The 6,360-nt window shown below is 30.6% G+C and overlaps 1 long non-coding RNA gene across 1 annotated transcript; it reads right to left on the bottom strand.

Moving 5' to 3' along the window:
* Positions 1–2,745: 2,745 nt before the first annotated feature.
* Positions 2,746–4,228, bottom strand: LOC145069998 (uncharacterized). Its single transcript, XR_013689775.1, has 3 exons — positions 3,634–4,228; positions 3,141–3,383; positions 2,746–3,051 (listed from the first exon to the last, which is right to left on the bottom strand). It is a non-coding gene; the product is annotated as an uncharacterized LOC145069998 (long non-coding RNA).
* Between the last annotated feature and the right edge of the window lie 2,132 nt (positions 4,229–6,360).

The raw sequence follows: 6,360 nt of genomic DNA, 5'->3' as shown, positions 1-6,360 counted from the left end.
GCCTATATAGCACCACTACGAACTTATAATGACCATAACGAGTCTGAAAGGTCATCTTCTGAACATCCTCATCCCTGAACATAATCTTATTGGAGCCAGACCTCAAATCAATATTGGAAAACCGAGATGTGCCTTGAAGCGGGTCGAACAAATCATCAATCATAGGAAGCGGGAGCTCCGTGTAGTCTATGCATATCCTTTTGGACCATCATTCCTCTTGAAAAATAAAATTGGTGCTTCCCACAGTGAACTACTTGGTCGAATAAAATCCTTGTACAACAACTCCTAAAGTTGAGAGGGCAACTCCTGCATCTCAGGTGATGCTAGTCGATATGATGTCTTGACAATCGAGGTCACACCATGGATCATTTCAATCTTAAACTCAACCTAACTCTTCAGAGGCACACCCGACAAATAGTTAGGAAAAACATCTAGAAACTCACATATTATAGGCACCTCGGAAATTGATTTCTTCTTCTCTTTCCGAACGTTGACAACATAAGCAAGGAATCTCGAACAACCATGTTGTAAATATCTCCTAGCCCTCGCGACATAGCAGAAAGTAGATCTAACTTCGACACCCTCGCCACGAATGATCAGATCTCCCCCACTTGGGGTGCAAACCACCACAAAGTGCCGCTCACAGTTGATTAGAGCCCAAACCGGCTCAACTAATCCATGCTCACAATCACACAAACATCACACATCATAATGGAAACAAGATCAATTGGGAATCTCACTCCAAAGATCTCCAATACACAATTGCGATAAACCCTCAAAGCTGTAACCGTACAACCATCGACGATGACAACCTCTAAAGGGTGATAAGTGCTCCTAAGGCAACATCGAAACTCCTACTAAATGAGTGATACAAATGACCAACTTGCACCAGAAAAGAAAAAGTACAATTTCAACAAAGTAATTATTAATGAGTTGGGTTACTTGGATCAAAGTTTAGTTATTGTAAATTTTTTCTATAAACATATGTTTTGTTTTATTTTTATATATTAATATCTACCGAGGCCAGGTCTAGGGTCTGGAATTAGAGGTATGCACATCTCCATCCATATTTGATATTCTCGCTTTTTTTTTATTTAGAGATTCCTCATAATAGTCAACTTGGAGATTCGTCGGTGAAATTGGGTGAGAGTTTCGAGTTCCCTATTGGATAATAGGTTTTTTTTTTTTTTTTTTTTTTTTTTTTTTTTTTTTTTTTAATTCTTAATCCATCGGTTTAGCGAATTCTACTAATATTACTATAAGTAATTTTGAATTTGAATATATTTCTACAAAGTGTTACATTAACAGTTTCTCGAGTCTAAAAGATACAAAATTGATTCTTTTTTATTAACTTAAAATTGATTAATAAAGAACATGCAAACACGTGTACCCCATGTACGTACCGTACCGATGAATATTCATAAATCAACGTTTATTAGAAATAGTAGAGTGGGCATCAAAACACCGTTTTAGTTATAACTTATAAACGAAAGTTTATGCAACCATATGTATATACCATATGCATAAAAACATGTACCTTGTGGGGTATTTAAATCCACTAAAAGCGAAAGGTTGTTGTTCTAAGTACATATTTGTCTCATTTGTGCAAGTTGAAATGAGTCATGGGACCTTGTGAATGTGGGCGTTGAAATTGGAAAAGCAAAGCATGTCATTAGCTCATCAAATTGTTGCAATAAACTACATTGTTGGCAATTAAAAAGACTCACATGGCATGTGAAAGACATTGATTGTAACACATAGTGATTAGCCTCAAAGTTGGGCCACTTTTTCCCATCGATAAACATTTTGACACATTACAATACCATTACCATATATTATACGGTGTTTTGTTTGTAACCCTTGAAGGATGATTAAATCAGATTTGAGTATGTTTTTATGCGATCATGTTTTCACCACGTATACTTGTGGATCCATACTTTATTTATTACTAGGTGTAAGACCCGTGTTATGCGACCATGTTTTCACCACGTATACTTGTGGATCCATACTTTATTTATTACTAGGTGTAAGACCCGTGTTATGCGACCATGTTTTCACCACGTATACTTGTGGATCCATACTTTATTTATTACTAGGTGTAAGACCCGTGTTATGCGACCATGTTTTCACCACGTATACTTGTGGATCCATACTTTATTTATTACTAGGTGTAAGACCCGTGGAAACCACGGGTAAAATAAATTTTATTTTTCAATCATATTTATTCTTAAACAAAAAAATAAACACATAAATAAAATAATTGGTGTGGACTGTTAAATATTAAAATGGTGTGAAGATAAAATGCTAACTTTCATTGACTGATGTTGGAATTCCACCAGCAAAATATTTTTTGTTTTGGAATCCTCATATTGGACGGAATTTTTATTGTAAAGTGATAAACAATTGTTTATCAAAAAATTAATCGGATAACAAAATTTAGATCTTCATTTGAAATAATTGCTTGTTTTGCATATTATTTTATTTTGGTTTACATTCATTTGAAATAATTGCTTGTTTTGCGTATTATTTTATTTTGGTTTACATTTAAGTTCAAACATACAGAAACTACCCAAATTATATAAAATCATTATAATCAATTTTGATTTTTGAATATGTGATACTAGGAGAGCCAAATGCCCCTTTCGTCCTAAAAGTTCTTGAAGCACGTGAAAGCTAACTTGAACTTCAAATAAAAAAACAACTTCTTAAAGCATTCAGTTTGAATACATACCAAATTATCCACTTTAAAATAAAATTTCCACTTCTAAAAATCATAATAGCAAAGTATAATGCTATTACCCTTATAATTTCAAACCAAATTCTTCTATCTTTTGGCCTTTGAATATCAAGAATTCCAGTTTTAATATCACTTTATTTAGATAAATCCAAAATTTGAGAAATATCATGAATATTGAATTCTTTTTTCATGATTTTTTACTTTACGACCAAAATACCCTTATCTGTCAAAAGCATCAAAACCATCCAAGACTATTCACATTCTTTTGCTCCAATATGTGCATCCATTTTGAAGGGCTAGTAAAATTTTCCCATCTGATTAGTAACATGGAGTTAGCAATTAAGAAAAGCGCATTCTGTAGAAAAATTGTAGATCTTATGTCAATATTAGATAGATGATTTACCTTAAAAAATAGAACCTTATCCATATGTTGCGACTTGAACTTCCACCATTGTCTTTATATTCAACAAAAAGTATATTGTTTCAATTACTTGCAGATTTTAATGCAATTTAATAACTTGTGATAAAAAACGACCAATTACCTGGCCACCTAATAAACTCTCCAAAAAAGTCAGGAGGCAAGTATAGAGTTCTTGGATCATAATTTTCATTACCAGGGGATCTCTTCTTGGCATCCTTCCGGATTCTACTCAATAAAAAGTTCTCATCAATACAATATAATACCAAAAGACCAACATAAAAATCAATTAAACTGTATTTTTGTATAATGTACAAAGAGAAAGGAAGAAAGCGGCATTATTGAATCCATCATAAACTTTAAGGTATTTACTTAAAAAAACTGATATTGCTGAAACCTCAATAAACCAATAGAAAATAATAAAACTACAAGCATTAGTTTTAATCTTCTGCAAATAAAAAAGAAAATACAAGTTTACCTCTTTATGTCTTTTTATTGAAATGTATCCAGCCAAAACACCAATCTTTCTATTGATTTTGTTATGAAGACGATATTTCCTCAAAACCATTGTTGTAACCTTTAGCTCTAAGTGTATGGTTTGGAACCTAGTGGACCAAAATCACTACCATTAAGGATAACATTTGGCAAACTGGTATTTTAACTTCATAATTATACAAAGAGAGAACCTTGGGAACAATATGCAACAACCAAAATACAAATCACGGTGTTTTGTGGGGGATAAGATTTATCAAGTTTGCATTTAGGCAAAGAAAAACAGTATGAAGTTATAGAAATTTTAGTGTTTTGAGTATAAGAATGCCCACGCGAATTTGGGAACTCCATGGGAACGCACAATTTGAGGTTAGTTGAACTAATTTTGAACTAATTCCAATTCAAACCCTTGAATTTCATCTTCCAAGCACTATTACGATTCAGATGATCCTTATATGCATTCTAATTCAGAATCACTTATAAGTGCTAAAGTTGTGAACTTCAAGCCTACAACTTATTCTAAAAAGCATACACAATGATTATAACCAAACTAAATTGACATATACGAGCGTTGAATAGAGGAATACCTCGATGACAGAATTGCTTGAGGATGTGAAACTAGACCAAGCAATGTACAAACCTCATTAATGTTTGCGATTGAACAAAGCTCAAGAGCTACAAATGAAAACAGAGAACTAGAAGAAGAAGTTGATTGAAGAGTTTGAATCAGCGGAAACAAAATCAATATACACAAATTCATTTGTTGAAGTTCTGATTTATCGGTTTCAGTTTGCAATGTTGAGCGTTAATTTTGGAATAGATTAGCAATCATATTTGCTCTGATCTTTTCCGTTTGAAAACCAAAATCTTGGTGAAACGCTATGTGATACCTTCTCCGATTTCTTATGATTTCACTTAACGGTTCGTTTCGAACACCGTTTCTTGCATTACGATATATACGATGTTTGTAACCCTTGAAGGATGATTAAATCAGGTTTGAGCATGTTTTTATGCGACCATATTTTCACCACAGTGTACTTGTGGATCCAAACTTTATTTTTTATTATTATTATTAAATCAGGTTTGAGCATTTTTCATGCGACCATGTTTTCACCACGTATATTTGTGGATCCATATTTTATTTATTTATTTATTTATTTATTTTTATTATTATTATTATTATTATTATTATTATTATTATTATTATTTTGGTGGGGACCTAAAAGCAAGCATCAAAGTTATGGTGGTTGAACACAAACTTTAAAACAAAAAATTAATAGGAGTTGAACAAAACCTTTAAAACAAAAAAAAACATATATAAACAAATGTTTATTTGGTTAAAAAATACGACATATTAAGAATCTAAATAAGATTAATAATACAAAATATAATTTTTACATTGTTCATTAAAGTGGTTTTTGTCGATATATTTTGTCTTTGGAGGTAAATCAACAAAGTAATATAAATGGACAAACGAAATTGAAATAAATGTAATACATAATAATTAATTCACAAGAAAAACATATTTAAATGTTGATTACAACGTATTACAACCACAAATTGTGGAGATTGGCATTTGCAATTGCAGTGTTTAAAGACAAAAATTTCCTTTGAAATTGATTTAAAATATCATCCTATTATTTATTCATACTATCTTCCTACATATTTAAGATTATAACACTAGTAATATTTAATAAAATTAATAAATATTTATTACATTTGTCCATTGTCATCATCTAAAAATAATAGAAGAATGAATATGAAGAAAAAAATAGGAGAACTATTGATAATATATACAACAATCAATCAAGAATAAATATTTATTATGACGAAATTCATATGCTCTCATCTTGATTCCAAATATGAAGACGAATATGTATTTTCTCTAACCCTCAAATTTATTTATGGTGATGTATATATAGGCTGCCAAATGGTTGTTAATAAACGTCTTCCCTCGATTAATTGCTAAAAACCTAAAAATAACAGTTTTAACAGTTAGAACAATTTTAACAGATTTAATTATTAATATAACCTTTGACAAATAATTATATATTAATTTAAGCTAAATAATGAATATTTTTCAACCCAGTCCTTTTAACCTAAGTTGTATTCATTTTATTAAGACTACATAAAGCTTTATAGTGAAAGAAAATGTTTCATTTTGTTTCTAATCGTCCCACAATGGTAATTTTCATATATAAAGTTTCAAGAAATACTTTTTTTGTAAACTAATATTTTAGGCATGTTTTTTTAAATCATAAAACTAATGAGTCACTAAATATATTTGTAACATTGTTTTAACAAGACACTACTGAAAATGACTTATACTTTTGTATCAGTAGAAACTTAAATAGTAGGAATTAAACTAACTACTCGATAAATAAGATTAGAGTTGGTTGTTCTCTAGTCTTTATCAAACATCAATGCAATTATGAAATAGATGCTAGTCGTTTATAATATGCATGTTGAACAACAATGATGAAGTTCCATCTTCATAAGTATTTTCTTTTAGTAGTAAAAAATGTTAGGATAAATTTTTATACTAATTGACACACATCACCGCCTCAAAAAGTTCATTAACACTTATGTAATCTAAAAGTTACTGGAAGATGAAGCATTTACATCGAGAAATTATTTATCTGATGATCTAGTTACTTTAAATGTGACAACTCGAAATTTTTTATCTTGTAAAGTCAATTCAATCAACCCAAAG

Source organism: Lactuca serriola, chromosome 8 (assembly GCF_051521515.1).
Source record: "Lactuca serriola cultivar US96UC23 chromosome 8, Lser_US96UC23_V15, whole genome shotgun sequence".
NCBI lineage: Eukaryota > Viridiplantae > Streptophyta > Magnoliopsida > Asterales > Asteraceae > Lactuca > Lactuca serriola.
Note: the sequence above shows the minus strand (reverse complement) of the source record. Positions and strands in the feature narration are given on the sequence as shown.